The following is a 15,577-nucleotide window of genomic DNA, read 5'->3' on the forward strand; positions in this document are numbered from 1 at the left end:
CTCAGGGGCTGCAAGGCCGTACTTAGGGGTGTCCAGGCTGCCCTGAGTAGGCAGCCCACCCTGGGCAGGTGTCAGCGAGCAGGGAACAGAGGCCCCAGCCCTGCCTGTGGGCGTGCAGCCCTCCCACTTCCTCTGGCTGGTTGGCTTCTCATTTCTCAAGTCTCCTGCCTTCACTTCATCATGGGGCACAGCCTTCTAGCACTTTCCAGGCATTAGCCCCCCCTCCCACCCCGGCAGAGGGTTGCGGCCCAGGTGGAAGAGGAAGGCCAGATGGCAGGTGGCGGTGCTGACCCACTGTGACCCCAGGGCTGCTGGCGCCTGCCAGAGACTCTCTGAGCACCTTGGGTCCAGCTGGGGATGAACACAGAGGAGGCTGGAAAAAAATCCTAACAGCCCATGGCATGTGCCTGGGGCTCTGGAGCAGACACACACAGAGACTTTCTTTCGTAAGAACAATATGAGGCAGTAATAACAGTAACCACACTCGTGTGAGCACAGTGCTTTACTGTGTACAAGAAGCAGCGACAGCATGGGTACAACCTCTCTTCTCCTGCAATCCCCCTGGACACACGGTGCTTAGTCTGAGACTAATAATTAGGAAGGGGAGGCAGACAGATGCTCTCCAGTGAGAGGCTGGAGTAAAGTAGCCATGTGACTCTGAGCTAATTATTTTGTCTCGCCCAGCTGCAGTTTCTTTCTCTATAATGTAGGGATAAATGCTAACTACCTGAGCACACTTGGCCCCTTGATCTTGGTGGCTAGAACTAGTCTCTAATAAAAGGAACAAGGGCCCCTAGGAGAAAAAGGGCAGATCCCAGGACTGCAGCAGGAAATTTCCAAGATCAGCCTGAAGCGCCTTGTAGTGCCAGAAAGAAAGGAAGTACTGAAAAAGCAAAATAAAGCAAAAACTACCCAACTCACAATAATGGGGGTAGGGTGGAGATGGGGGGTTCTATAAAAGGGACAGAGCGGGGAAGCGAAAGAACTCCCAATGAGCGAAGTTGGTACAACTTGACAACAAAAAATACAGGGCTAGATTATAACCCAAGGTATGAAATAAATTTCCAGAGTCCATATTGATATAAAGAAATGATTAGAGAACAGCTTTGTGGTTGCCAGGGGAAGGGGTAGTGGAGGGATTAATTGGGAGTTTAGTATTAGCAGATGCAAGCTATTATATAGAGAATGGTGGATAAACAACAAGGGCCTATTGCATAGCACAGGGAACTATATTCAATATCCTGTGAGAAAACATAATGCAAAGGAATAAGAAAAGGAATATATATATATGTGTGTAACTGCATCACTTTGCTGTATACCAGAAACTAACACAACATTATAAATCAACTATATTTTAATAAATTCAAAAAAACAGACTGCAAAGTAACACCAAAAAAAGTAAAAGAAATGATTAGAAACATAAATAAATGGGTGAGGAGAGACAAATCTTCCATGCAGAAGAATTTCAAAATAATTTATAGGAATGCTCTGCCTTCAAGGAGGCATAGACTGTGCCTGGTAACTTCCTTCCAGCTTGGTTGGGTTAGGGGCATGAGGGAATGGGGTGGAGTTCCGTAGAAAGACACTGAGGCTGGCTCACACAGTCAGGCTTGGCCGCTGCATGGATCACCCTTTGGAACTGGGGTCCCAGGATTCAGAGGAGGCATTTCTGCAGGTTCTCAGATCTGCACCCCTTCGCCCCTGTTGCCAGCTGGGTCCTTTCAGGCCCGCTTTGTCCAGGCTCAGACAGCTCCCAGGCCGACCATCAGCCACATCACCAATAGAGAAGACAGCATTCACTCCTTTGGCGAAGCTTCAATTAAAAAAAACCACATGGAAGGACTCTGACTCGTCCACCTGACGGCCACGCTCGCCTCTGGACAGACAGGCTCCGAGGAGGCAGGAGGCAGCAGAGCTGTTTGTTCCCACTCGGACCACAAGTTGAGATCACAACAGCTGCAGTTCTATGAATGGTGAGGAATTTCGAGAAAGAGTTTCTACGCTTCAGTCAGTTCAGTTGTTTAGTCATGTCCGACTCTTTGCAACCCCATGGACTGCAGCATGCCAGGCCTCCCTGTCCATCACCAACTCCCAGAGCTTCTTCAAACTCATGTCCATTGCATTGGTGATGCCATCCAACCATCTCATCCTCTGTCGTCCCCTTCTCCTCCCACCTTCAATCTTTCCCAGCATCAGGGTCTTTTCTAATGAATGGGCTGTCTACATCAGGTGGCCAAAGTATTGGAGCTTCAGCTTTAGCGTCAGTCCTTCCAATGAATATTCAGGGTTGATTTCCTTTAGGATGGACTGGTTGGATCTCCTTGCTGTTCAAGGGACTCTCAAGAGTCTTGTTCAACACCATAGTTCAAAAGCATCAATTCTTTGGCCCTCAGTTTTCTTTAGAATCCAACTCTTATAAATTTGTTAACTGAGGACCTGAGAAGATAAAAAGAATTCTAATGGGTTGCGAAGTTAGCAACTGCCTGAAACAGCCACTAAACTCTAGGACTGGGGAAGAAAAGGAAGATATTGAAATTATTTAAGCTTAGAAATTGAAAGAAGGGATCCTGGGCTCTGGGAAGCAGACTTCTGAGGAGGGGGCGCCAGCTGGTTGGTATCTCTGTTGTTGGTGAGTCACTTGGTCGTTGGTATCTTTGTGACCCCTACTACTCTTTGTGACCCCACGCACTACAGCACGCCAGGCTCCTCTGTCCATGGGATTTCCCAGGCAAGAATACTGGAGTGAGCTGCCATTTCCTTCTCCAGGGGATCTTCCCAACCCAGGGATCGAAATCATGTCCCCTGCGTTGCAGGCGAATTCTTTACCACTGAGCCACCTGGGAAGCCCTGGTATCACTGAGGGGGATACAATACAGCTGGTTCAACTAGGGTTGGAAAAACTGCTAATGGATTCAGCTGCTGCCATAGGGACTGTGTTGCTGCTGATAGATAAACAAACGTGGTATTTCCACCTGGAGTACATACTATTCAACAGTAAAAAAGGAACAAAAGTCCTGATGCCTGCTGATACATGAAACAACATCAAAAATATTACAGTAAGTGAAAGAAGCCAGATGCACGAGGACACAGATTGTGTGCTTCTATTTTTATGAATGTCCAGAAAAGATAAATCCAGAGACAGAAAGGAGACTGGTGGTTGTCTCAGATGGGGAGCGACTGCTCACCGGCTCTGGTTTCTCTACGGGCAGATGGAAATGCAGTAAGATAAGGTTGTGGCGTGGTTGCACAATTGTCAATAATACTAGCAATTATTGAAAGGTACACGTTACATATGTGGCTTTTATGGCACGTAAATTATACCTCTGTAAAGTTTTAAAAAATAATAAGGATGATACTGGTGCTTGCCAATACTATGGTAGTAATTCTTTTGCAAGATATGAGTGTATTAAATCAACACGTCATACACATTAAACTTACACGATGTTGAATATCAATTATATCTCAATAAAGCTGGTGGAGGGGAGGCAAGGAGACAGAAAACCCTAGGCAGGTTCTTACCCTTCTTAGATTCCCTTTAATGCCTCCTCTCTGCATAGGGGAGCAGGGAAGGTACGAAGTCCCAAGGCATCATAGGAAAGGGTAAGTTTGAAGCAGAAAGGCAATCACTTAATACATGTCACAGGGAAGTGAGTGCTCCCCAAAGGGAGGAGGAGGTGTCTAACTTCTGAATAAAGGGCTGAAGCAGATGCCTGACAATCAGAGCAATAAACGTCCACAGCAGAGGGCCCGGAAGGCTGCAGAAACAGGGAAACTGTGGAGCCAGAGAGAGGCTGGTGACAGCAGGAGGCCAGGCAAGGCAGGGGCTCCTTCTACGGCCACCCCCTGGCCCAGAGTCAGGGCTTGGAAGCTGGGCGGCATGCTTCTAGCTCTGATGACTTGTTGACGGGTTTGAGGAGGATCCATGTCCTGGTGAGCAACAAGCTCATCAGCTCTCCCATGCTTGATGGTGGTTAGTGGAGGCCACCGGGTCTGAAACATCCCCACTCAAGGGCTCATTCCTTTGAGCTCACTGCTCCCCCTTCTTACAAAACGCACTTGAAACATTTAATGCACAAAAATGGTCACAAAAATCACAGAAAACACTTAAAAGGCAGATATTTTGTTTTCCTTCTAAAATATGTATGACACGTCTGCTACGTGCCAAGAACTTCTAAATTATCTTCGAAATCTAAATTCCAGGCATTTCTAAATCATTCCTTCCCCTGATAGGAGAAAGCGTCCAGTGCTGAGCCCTGTGGGGAAATTGGGAAATCTGGGGAGAAAAGTGACAGAACCCAGACTGTTGTGGACATTTAGGGAAGGAGATGAGAGGGAAGGGGAGAGAGAAAGGAGATTAGTGGTGCCAGGGGCCAGGGGTGGGGAAGGGGAGTGACTGCAATGGGCATCAGGTTCCTCTCTGGGGTCATGGGGATGTTCTGATATTAGATTGTGGGACGGTGCACAAGCCTGTAAAGATACTGACAGTCACTGAATTGTACAGTTAAAATGGTGAATTTCATGGTATGTCAATTACACCTCAGTAAAGTAGTTCAGGAAAATGAAAGTATCTCAAAAGAAAGTTTCTGTGGACAGTTGAACAGACAAGGACAAGACATTCACTGAGGACTCAGTGCTCTGCCAGCAGGCACCAAGGGACTGCTTGGAGGTGTGGGTGCACTGTTGCTCCTGCTGCGCCCATCCCACCCCCACCCGTGCTCCAAGGGAGGGCTGTGGCTCACCGAATCCAGATCCTCATGTTTATTACAGTCCTTGGCGTTCAGCTCTGCCCTCAGCTTTGTCTTCCTGTGCATCCTGAGATGGGGACTCTGGAGTGGAATAAGGGATGGTGGCTGCAGGCTCCTAACCTTTGCAGCTCTGCAAAGAGGATACTGGGTTACAGCCCAACTATTAATAAAGTGGGGTATTGATTCCTCTTCCCTGCGAATAAAGAAGAGAACAGCATTTGAGCATTTCCAGTCTCCTGCCATAAAGCAATCAAAATACCGTCCAAGCCCCAGTGTTAGAACCTTAGAGCACTCCCGATCGAATTGTCAGGACCTTCCATGGCAGGTGTTACAAGTTCAGCGCCTGGGCCTGGGCCAGTGGGGCTCATCACTTACTGATGAGCCCGAGGACTGGCTAGAGCCTGCTTCTCACACTTTCTTGGCCTTTGCACGACTCAGGGATCTCCCTCACTGCAGCTTCTGATTCAGGAGGTCTGGTGTTGCCCTAGATTCTGCATCTCTCAGCAGCTCTGGGCTATGCTGATGCTGCCGGTCCATGGACCACATGCTGAGTAACTTGTATCTAGGGCTCCTCTGCCGCAAAGCCCTGCTGTTTCCCCTGGAGAAGCCAGCTGCAGGGGAAGGGCAGGCGGGCCTTTGTTGAGCAGCTCAAGGGCGTCAATGTGCTTTCTAAAAGTACACTGAGGGACGCTTTCCTCTGCATCAGGTCCAGGCTCCGTGTCCTGTGCTGGCTGCAGGCTGGCCCCACAGCAACTGCCTTACGCAATCCCCTCCCGCAACTGAGAAAGAGACAAGCTGCTGACTGAGCAGGAAGGGACCTGCTCCAGCTGAGGTTGACCATTGACCACAGGCCCCCCATGAGTGCAAGAGAGGACAGACATCAGGTGCCCCCCAAACCCTCTGAGGCCCAACTCCTGCAGGTAATGGGTGGACCCTGGAGCACTGCCAACAATAAACCAGGAAGAATTTGCTGCCAAAGTCAGGAGCAGCCACCGCTGAACTCACACGACTATTCTTTGAGCCCAGGAGCATTCGCTTAGCATCACTAGGTGCGAAGCACGGCGATGAGCACAGAGGGGATTAAGACCTGGCCCGCGTTTCTGGGAGCCCAGGACCCTTGGGCTGGCAGCATGAAGTGTGAGTGACCTGTGACAGTGCAGAGGGACGGGGAGGCCCAGGTACAGAGAAAAATCGGGGAAAGGAAGATGCCTTGTGAGTATGGAGAAGAAACTTCGCTGGAGGATGCAGCATAGGATGGAGTCTCAAAGGCTGGGTGGAGAAGAGCTGCGACAAGGAAGAGCAGTCAGGAGAGGAGGAAAGGCAGAGAGGGAGGGAAGAACATGTCTGCAGAAGGCACCTGGGGCCTCTGATGATGCACGGAGGTGTGTATTAATCATGTCTGCTAATCATTTGCTACATGCTGGGCACTTTGTGGATGCTATAGAGGCCGCAGGAAATAACAAAAGAAGCCAATACTCTTAAATGACAGCACATTTGTGCCTCCTAATTATAGAGAAGTCACTGGCAGAAAGGGCCACGAGGAACATCCAGAGCCACGTAGGGGTTCAGAGAAGGGACCCGCTCTTCTGGGCCCTGAGCTGGGAGAACTTGGGGAGCCTAGAGAGCAGACCGGCAGGAGGACTGTCTGATTAACCGGGAAGGGCCTTGTGGTCGGGGCTTCCCTGGTGGCTTGGCAGTGAAGAAACTGCCTGCAATGCAGGAACTGCAAGGGAAGTGGGTTCAATCCCTGGGTCGGGAAGATCCCCTGGAGGAGGAAATGGCAACCCACCCCAGTATTCTTGCCTGGAGAATCCATGGACAGAGGAGCCTAGCAGGCTACAGTCTGTAAGTTCCCAAAGAGTCGGACATGGCAGAAGTGACTCAGCATGCACACACGGCCTTGTGGTCAAAGCGCTGGACCTTGTGGACAGAACTGGAAAGTCTGACCCTTCTCCACTGGTACCCCACCTCCACTTTTGGCGCCTTCTCCAGGGCTTGCCTGACAATGGCGGGTGTGTTTAGTCATTGCCCCAGGGCAGCGAGGCTGTGCCCGTGACCAGGTACTGTGGCTGTAAGGGTTATCTGACAAGCATTAAGAAAACCACCCAGAACCTGAAAACAAGGCTAAGGGGTTATCTGTGTGTCCTTTCAATGTCACCCTGAAATCCTGTTTAACCGGCTCACCCAAGGATTATCTAACATTCTAGGAGGATGTCCTGTTTGTTTGACTACTCTGCTGCTGCTAAGTCGCTTCAGACTCTGTGCGACCCCATAGACAGCAGCCCATGAGGCTCCCCCGTCCCTGGGATTCTCCAAGCAAGAACACTGGAGTGGGTTGCCATTTCCTTCTCCAATGCAGGAAAGTGATAAGTGAAAGTGAAGTTGCTCAGTCGTGTCCGACCCTTAGTGACCTCATGGACTGCAGCCTACCAGGCTCCTCCGTCCATGGGATTTTCCAGGCAAGAGTACTGGAGTGGGGTGCCATTGACTACTCTATTTCCTATTAATTAAGCATTCAGAACCTGAAGCTAAAAGTTGTCTTGTAGAGTTGTGTAGCAAATGATTCCTGTCTAGAAGAAAAGATAACCTCAAAGGTGAAGACTAACTGCCTGGAGGATGTTAATGAGATTTGTATCCAACCTATGTAGCCAATATTCCTTCTTTAGTACAATTATGTAAACATCAATGACTCCAGAGCTCTGAGAACCAGCCTCACAGTTTTGCTGTTTCCCTTCTTAATGAGTGAATTGAATGAAGTTGTGGACATGGGTTTATCCTGTATTTGTACAAAAGTCATGCTTTTAATTTTTGAACATTATCATGCAGGTGAAAAGTTGGGGCTCTAAGTATTATGAGAGACAAAAACATGTGACTTGATAATGCTTCATAGTATTGGACTTCCCTGATAGCTCAGTTGATAAAGAATCCGCCTGCAATGCAGGAGATTCCGGTTCGATTCCTGGGTCGGGAAGATCCACTGGCGAAGGGATCAGCTTCCCTTGTGGCTCAGCTGGTTAAGAATCCGTCTGCAATGCGGGAGACCTGGGTTCGACCCCTGGGTTGGGAAGATGCCGTGGAGAGGGGAAAGGCTATCCACTCCAGAACTGGCCTGGAGAATTCCATGGACTGTATAGTCCATGGGGGTCACAAAGAGTTGGACATGACTGAGCGACTTTCACTTCGTTTCACTTCACTATAGTATTAGAACTTTCTAATGGACTAGGGTGGTCATTACCCAGGTTTCCTGTTGACAAAAGGAGTCACAGACCCAAGGAGAAGTTCATCAGAAAAAAAGAGCTGATATACACTAATTCAGTATCTTTCTACGGGAGGCCAGAGACCATTTCTCTCGTGTGTGTCTTGGGCTAGAAAATCCCACAGACTTGTGAAAGTTGGTGTAACACTCATGCTTAGGAAACAACAGCAAAGCACACAACTGTAACGTACAAAGGCCGGGACCTTGGGGATCCCCATGTCCAGACCTGGGCAGGCTGGATATCACCCCAGCAGGGCCTGGGGCAGGTCCCACTGAGCAGCACAGGACCTGCTTGTGTCACGACGACGCCATGTTAGTCCCAGAAGCAGCACCCACATCCCAGTCTCTGCCTGACACTGGGAAGGAGGCTGGCCCTTTGGACTGAATCCCCTTAAGTCCACAGGGCAACTTGAGGCTTCAAGAAGAAGAAGGTGTTGGGCTTCCAGCAGGTGGGTACCTGCATGAAATACTGGAAATGAAAAAAATCTAAGTATTTGTACCCCAACTGGTAAACCACTCTGTATACACATGGTAAGAACTTTAGTCAGAAGGATGAGAAATGGAACATGAAATTTGCCCAACTGCCCTTTTCATTTTGCTCTGAAATATATACTTCCATTAATTGTGAGCACCTCATTCACATATATGTATCTTCACATTTTATTTAGTAGTTTTGCAACTCCCTTTTTTCACTTCCTAGATCTTGGATATCTTTCCTCATTAGTAGATAAATATCTGCCACTTTCATTTTTAATAGCTGTATAATATTGCACTGAATGAATGTATCATTCTCTAATCAATCTTGGACTTGTAGATGTCATTTGGATTGTTTCTAGGGTTTTTCCAATTGTAAAAATGCTGCAATGAATACTCTTATGCCTACATCTAGGCCTATGTAAATGAGTGTTGTATCGGAGATTGTTCGGTGGTCCCTGTTAACCAAACTCCTCTGCTTTCTTTAGTCATATAGCCCCTGGATTTTAGTAGCACATGGCTGGCCAGAATAAAGACTACATTTTCCAACACCCCTGCATTTAATTATGAACATATGATTAAGTTCTAGCTGGTGGGATATAACAGAAGTGATGAATGGGACTCTAGGGTTGTGGCTTAAAGAGAAGGGGTATGTCCCCCATTCCTTTCCCATGTAGTGGGGCGCTGCCTTCTGCCATGCAGTTGAGGGCAGCATTCTAAGATGGTAGAGCAAAAAATATGGAACCTAAACCTCTCAACACCACAGAATCACAACTTCCTGTTCTCCTACACACATCATCCCAGCCTTAGATAAGCTGAGCTGTTATGTTCCAGAAAGAAATATGTCTCTACTGTATTTAAGCCACTGTTATTTTGGGTACTATAGCAATCAATCCAGTATCCTAATTAAAATTGATATATTCATAAGCTTAATTCAGAGCAGTGGAATTGCTATATCAAAAGGTATATGCATTAAAAAACTGTTTTTTAATGCCTAGCTGTCTTTTGCAGCTTTTGTACTAATTATACTCCTACCAAAACTACATGAAGGTGCCTGCTTGATCACACCCTTGCCAATACTGTCTATTACTAAGCTTAAAATATTTGCCCAAGAATTTAAAATTTTCATAATTTAAAATTTTGCATTAATGATAATGGAAAGTTAGCCTTTGCCTGTGTTGATTAGCCTTTTTATACATTATCTTCAATCTTTATCAAAATTCTAGGGATTTGTATCATTGTCTCCATTTAGGTTACCTCTGAAACGTCAGGTAACTTGTTCAGGATGGCACAGTTGGTAAGTGATGGAGCCAGCCTTGAATTCAGGCTGGACTCACTCTAGACAAAAAACCGGACTCTCTTTCCTGCCTCACACCTTAGCCCTTGACAGGGCTTCTTCCTCCCCACCCCTCACCACCTGAACAAGTACTTGGGGGCCCAGGCAGCCAAATCAGCCTCCACAGGCAAGTTTCCTGGGCCCTCTGGAGCACCCCCACCTGACCATCTCATGAGCATCTTCAAAAGAAAGTTACTTCCCCTTTGGTTTGGTTTATTTTATTAAACCCCCATAGACAACATGATTGGAGAAGGAAACGGCAACCCACTCCAGTGTTCTTGCCTGGAGAATCCCAGGGACGGGGGAGCCTGGTGGGCTGCCATCTATTGGGTTGCACAGAATCAGATACGACTGAAGCAGCGTAGCAGCAGCAGCAGCAGAGAACATTATCTTTCCAAATAACAGTTATAGCATCACCATCAATACCCAACATTCTAGGCAAAGAGAACAACATCCTGACGGAAAGAAGAGGTATCTTTTGGCTTCAGTTGCCTCATCTTTATGTAGCGAATAATTATGCTTCCTTTTTCTTTGGCTGCTCTGGGTCTTTATTGTGGCACACGGGCTTTCTTTAGTTGCGGAGAGAACCCTGAACTCCCTTGTTCAGGCGCGAGGGCTCTAGGCTCAGTAGTTGTGGTGTACAGGCTTAGTTGCTCCAAGGTGTGCAGGATCCTAGTTCTCCGACCAGGGATCGAACCCGTGTCCCCTGCATGGGCAGGCAAATTCTTAACCACTTCCCTGGGCCACCCCTTCCCTAATTACAGCTTAGAATCTTTGAGGGGAGTATGTGTATGAGAGAGAGGGAGAGAGGAGAAATAATAAATGCAAAGTCCTTGGCTTATAGGAGAAATTCCATAAATTATACCTATATTTTTATTATTGGGGCTGTGCTCCGTCCCACACTCTTGCAGCTCACAAGCCTGTGACGTATACACCTGCATATTGATCCTGTTTTCCAGCCTCAGTGACTCATTCATTCAGAAAATCTGCTGCCTGGTGTTGGCCTCTTTGGGCACACCAGGGAATAAGAGTCACAACACCAGGAATGTGTGCATAATGCTTACTCTGGGCAGGCACTGCTCTGTCCTCTCACTTCATCTCACAACCACAGCCCTAAGCCAGAGACTCCCCACTGTGCAACTGGTGAGGGGGGGATCTGAATTCAGGGAGCCAGTAAGCAGCCCCACCCTGAAGGCAGTGAGCGGCGGAGGTGAACCTTGAACCCTGGCAGCTAGGTGAATGCCTCCCCTAGGACAGCAGGCTTCTCACCACCCTGAGCTGCTGTCCCAGGTGCTCCTCATCACGGAGAATGTTCCAGTCCCCTTCCCTGCCCTTGGTCTCCAGCATCACCTTCTCCTGGCCACCGTCCCTGTGGTCTTCTTAATTCTCAGCTCTATGGCAGGTGTTCCTAAACCCAGACAGGCCCTCCACCAGCCTTGAGAGTTCCTCGAGGGCTGGGATGTGTCTGATTCATCTGTGCATCTGGGCCTGGTCTAGCCTAGATTCTAGGTAAGGAGTAACTAAGGATGGGGATGAAGGGGCCCAATGCAGGGGAACAAGGCTACCTTCATGCTCCCGCAGTGAGCCTGCTGCCAAAGGAAGGTGGGGGAGTTTATGGGGGAGGGTTTGTAGGCCTGGGAGGATAAAATCATTAAAGCTTATTCATCATTAAAGCATCATTAAAGCATGTTTCATTGGAAGGACTGATGCTGAAGCTGAAACTCCAATACTTTGGCCACCTGATGTGAAGAACTGACTCATTTGAAAAGACCCTGATGCTGGGAAAGATTGAAGGTGGGAGGAGAAGGGAACGACAGAGGATGAGATGGTTGGATGGCATCACTGACTTGATGGACATGAGTTTGAGTAAGCTCTGGGAGTTGGGGATGGACAGGGAGGCCTGGAGTGCTACATGCAGTCCATGGGGTCGCAAAGAGTTGGACACGACTGAGTGACTGAACTGAACTGACTGAAAGCATGTTTGGGAAAGATGTTCCAAGTCTAAAACCTCAGTTTCCCAATCTGTAAAATGGGAGTAAAAATTACAACCACCGTCTGAATTAAATGAAATACTTCATACAAATGGCTGAGACTAGTTCTAAGCACCAAGCTTTTTTTTTCTAAGTTCCTAACAAGTGTTTCCATCCTCATTGCCCTCATTACAGGTAGCACAAGACACCGTTACAATTGACTTTAAGTCCTTCTACTTTCTGTGTTGTGCTATATGATTTAGAGAATGGAATTTCCTTGCAATGTTATTCTTGCCTGCTGAGCTCAGGTTTTCTATCTTTGAAAAGGATAGAAGCCTCTCTTTGAAGGACAGAACCCCAGAAAGGTGAGCAGCTGGTGACCACTGCCTCCAGAATGTGGTCAGCCCAGAGCAGGCTGGACCATGAGGCTGCTGACCCTACAGGGACCAAGCGGGCAGTGAGGCCAGGCTTCAGACCCCTGCCTGGGTGTTCACTTGTGGTGCCTCTGGGCTCCCATATTATCCCCCACCACCACCCACCACCCCCTGCACACACACACACACACACACGTGCATGCACATCCTGCAAAGGCACCATTCCGGGCAGAGAAAAGTGCCCTCACTCAGCCCACGAGACTCTTTACTGCAGTTAACTCCAAAGTCACAGGGTGGCTTCTCCTCAGGCTGTCAGTGGCATCTGACCCCAACACAGACCCCCTGTCAGGCCCCTGCAGACCTCAGGATGTGAAATGGAACATCGGGGGTCAAGTCATTCAGACAGATGGGAATTCAGGCCTTAATGGAACAAGAAACAGGGCAAAGCCTAACTTACTATCTTTAACGAGCTGAATTTCCATGTTCCAAGGGAAACATGCCCAGCAGTGTCACATTTTTAACTGCTGAACACAACTTGGGTTGATCTGGCCAGACCCTCACTTTACAATTAAGGCCATCTCAGAGGCGAGGTTGCCTGGCCCAAAGTCACAGAGGGAGTTAGGAACAGAGCCAGGACCAGACCCTAGGTCTGTCCTTGTGACTCGATGACCCATTCTTAAGATCCAGCTTCAGCAGGAGGGAAAGATCACATTTGTTCGGAAAGTCAGAGACTTGTGGGTGGGTTAGCACTACCAGCACCCAGTGGGTAGAGATCAGGGATTATGCTAAATATGCTTTGCTAAATACCAGGCAAAGAGGCATCACGCCTCAAGTGTCAGTGTGGTTGGCTGTCAGTGGGTGCAGGTAATAGTCTAGGCTGATCACCCAGGCCTCCAGGAAACATGCAACTGCAAGAGGGGAAACAGGAGGTAGTAGAAACAGATTACAGTTTAATAGGAAACAGTGAGGGTTTTTTTCCACACCAACAAGCAAACCTCCGGCACCAACTGGGTGTCCAACAGCTCAGTTTCATTCTGACAGTAACTACCCGGAGTTAACCCACAAGGGAAGGGCTCAGGTCCACAAGACGGCTCCCACATCAGAAGCCAATCACATGTCCCAGGGGCCACCTGTACTTTCGATCCCCCAGCTCTAAGTTCAGAGGGTCTCACACCTCTCCCCTCAGCTTCGATAATCCACAAGAAAAATTCACAGAACACAGGAAAACACTTGACATATGTTTACCAGTTTCTTAAAAAGGATACAACCCAGGAATCGCCAAATGTAATGAAAGAGACATACAGGCAAGATGGGGAGCTGTGAAGAGCATCTACGCCCGCCCTGGGCACCCCCCAACCCCTCCCCAGCCCATTGATGTGCTCACCAACCCGGAATCTCTCCAAACGCCATCATTTAGGGTTTTTAATGAAGGTGGTGTTACACAAGCATGATTGATGAACTCATTGGCCACTGGTGATTGAACACAATTTCCAGCTCATTTCCTTTCCCTCGGATTGGGAGTGAGGGGTGGGGCTGAAATGTCTAACCCTCTAATCACATGGTTGACTTTTCTGGTGACCAGACCGTACTCTGAAACCATCATCCGCGCCCCACCCCGCGCCCCCTCCACCCCACCACCATGAATCATCTCATTAGCATATAAGACAGCAAATTCCAAGGGTTCTGAGGATCTGTCAGGCACTGGGGATGAAAACCACATACTTATTCTGTTTGTTCCCACAACAAGTTAACTGCAAGCCCTACATGTCCTGGGCTGAAGGGGAAGATTTTTTGAGTCAGGAGACAAGAGCCCGGCCGCACAAGGTGTCCTGTGTGGTTAGGGGGGCCTCGTATTTCACAGGATGTAGGTGGTATGGAGGCCTGCATTAACTCATGATGCTGCAACTAGGCTACCAGATTTTCCAGATGCTGGGCTTTTTATAAGAGTTGCAGAGATGACACAGCAAACTGCAGTTTTTACTTTCTTGCCTTGCAACCAGACGATTTGCAGACAGAAAGAACAACTGTTTGCTTTCTCTCTGCAAACTGCCATGTGGACACTGAGTGGAGGGAGGGAGGGTAGGAGCCTGTCTTCTCTCATCGTGTCATTTACATCTTCCAGAATCCAGCAGAAAAGGCAGGAAGCCAGCCCACCAGGCCAGTCTTCTCAGCCGTGGGCACGAAGATGAAGGGACTGTGGACTCAGCTCATACGTTTCCTGCTTTTGGTGGTGGTGAGATTTCACAGGGCCTTTTCCTGTCTTCACTCAGAATAAAATGTACAGACACCGAGGGAAGTGGTAAAACCACGGGCTGCTCTCTGTTTTAGAAACCGGGTATCTGGAAACCTGCAGACCTGAAGAAGTCAGGGGCTTCCTACGAAGCTCTGATACACAGGGGCCATCCAGACAAAGAGCTGGCTCATCCAGAAGTGTGGTGGACTTCTATGTAAGGACCCAAACCACAAATGTTTCACTTCTAAATTCTGTAAACTTTGTTAGACATTTTTGTTAAGCATGGGGTGAACCAATGGGATGACTTCTTTCTTTCCCCTCCCTACAGAGAACACACGCATCTTTTATAATATGCTCATGCCATGGAATCAACCTGCAAGGAAGAATTTATTAATGGGCCTGTTTTGGGAATTTTTTCAAATGGAAGACCTTACAGGAATGCAGAGTAGGTGTTCTCTTTGTACCTGGAAGTATATGAGCCCCAGTCCTCATCCCCTATCAGGCAACTGAGTGGGAATGGTGTGGTTACTGACAGTGGGAGCCCAGAGATGTTGGGAACTTCCTGTACAGGAGTCATTACTGAAGAATTCTCTCTACCTCTTGATTTGACCTAGGCTTTACAGGGATAAAATAAGACTCAATGTCTAATGCGGAAACCAGAAAAACAATCATTTTCCAACTCCCAACACCCTTCCATCTCTCCAAATTTTCAGTCTGAGTCAGTTCCCAGCAAAGAGTGATGGGTCTGAGCTGATCAGATGACAACGGAAGCAGGTGTGTCTCCCGGTGGCTGGCCGCATGCATCGAGCTGGGCTCATCGTGGTCAACAGCACCGTCCCTGAAGCTGACGGCCTGGCTGTGGTCCCAGCTTTGCTACTTACCAGCTGTGGAACTTCTGGCAACTTTCTTCACCCCTTCTGCCTCCATTTTTGCTTCTGTCAAAAGGGGGTAATAACAGCAACATTACTCATCACAGCCAAAAGGTGGAAACAAGCCAAGGGTCTGCTGGTAGATGCACAGATAAACAAAACGTGACAGATCCATCCAACAGAGATCATGCAGATTTAAAAAGACAGGAAACTGTAACACGTGCTACAGCATGGATGAACCCTGAAGACATCATCCTGAGTGAAAGGACGAATCCTGTATGATTCCACTTACATGAGGTACCTAGAGCAGTCAGATTCAT

The 15,577-nt window shown here is 48.2% G+C and overlaps 1 long non-coding RNA gene across 2 annotated transcripts; it reads right to left on the bottom strand.

Annotated features, from left to right (window-relative positions):
• Positions 1 to 2,388: 2,388 nt before the first annotated feature.
• Positions 2,389 to 15,357, bottom strand: LOC138989494 (uncharacterized). Of its 2 annotated transcripts, none has more exons than XR_011465794.1 (3): positions 15,270 to 15,357; positions 4,740 to 4,938; positions 2,389 to 2,436 (listed from the first exon to the last, which is right to left on the bottom strand). It is a non-coding gene; the product is annotated as an uncharacterized lncRNA (long non-coding RNA). The 2 variants fall into 2 exon arrangements; XR_011465793.1 differs by lacking the exon at positions 15,270 to 15,357 and adding an exon at positions 5,028 to 5,313.
• Positions 15,358 to 15,577: the final 220 nt, after the last annotated feature.

The sequence above is a fragment of the Bos mutus genome, chromosome 10 (assembly GCF_027580195.1).
Source record: "Bos mutus isolate GX-2022 chromosome 10, NWIPB_WYAK_1.1, whole genome shotgun sequence".
NCBI classification, from domain to species: Eukaryota; Metazoa; Chordata; class Mammalia; order Artiodactyla; family Bovidae; genus Bos; species Bos mutus.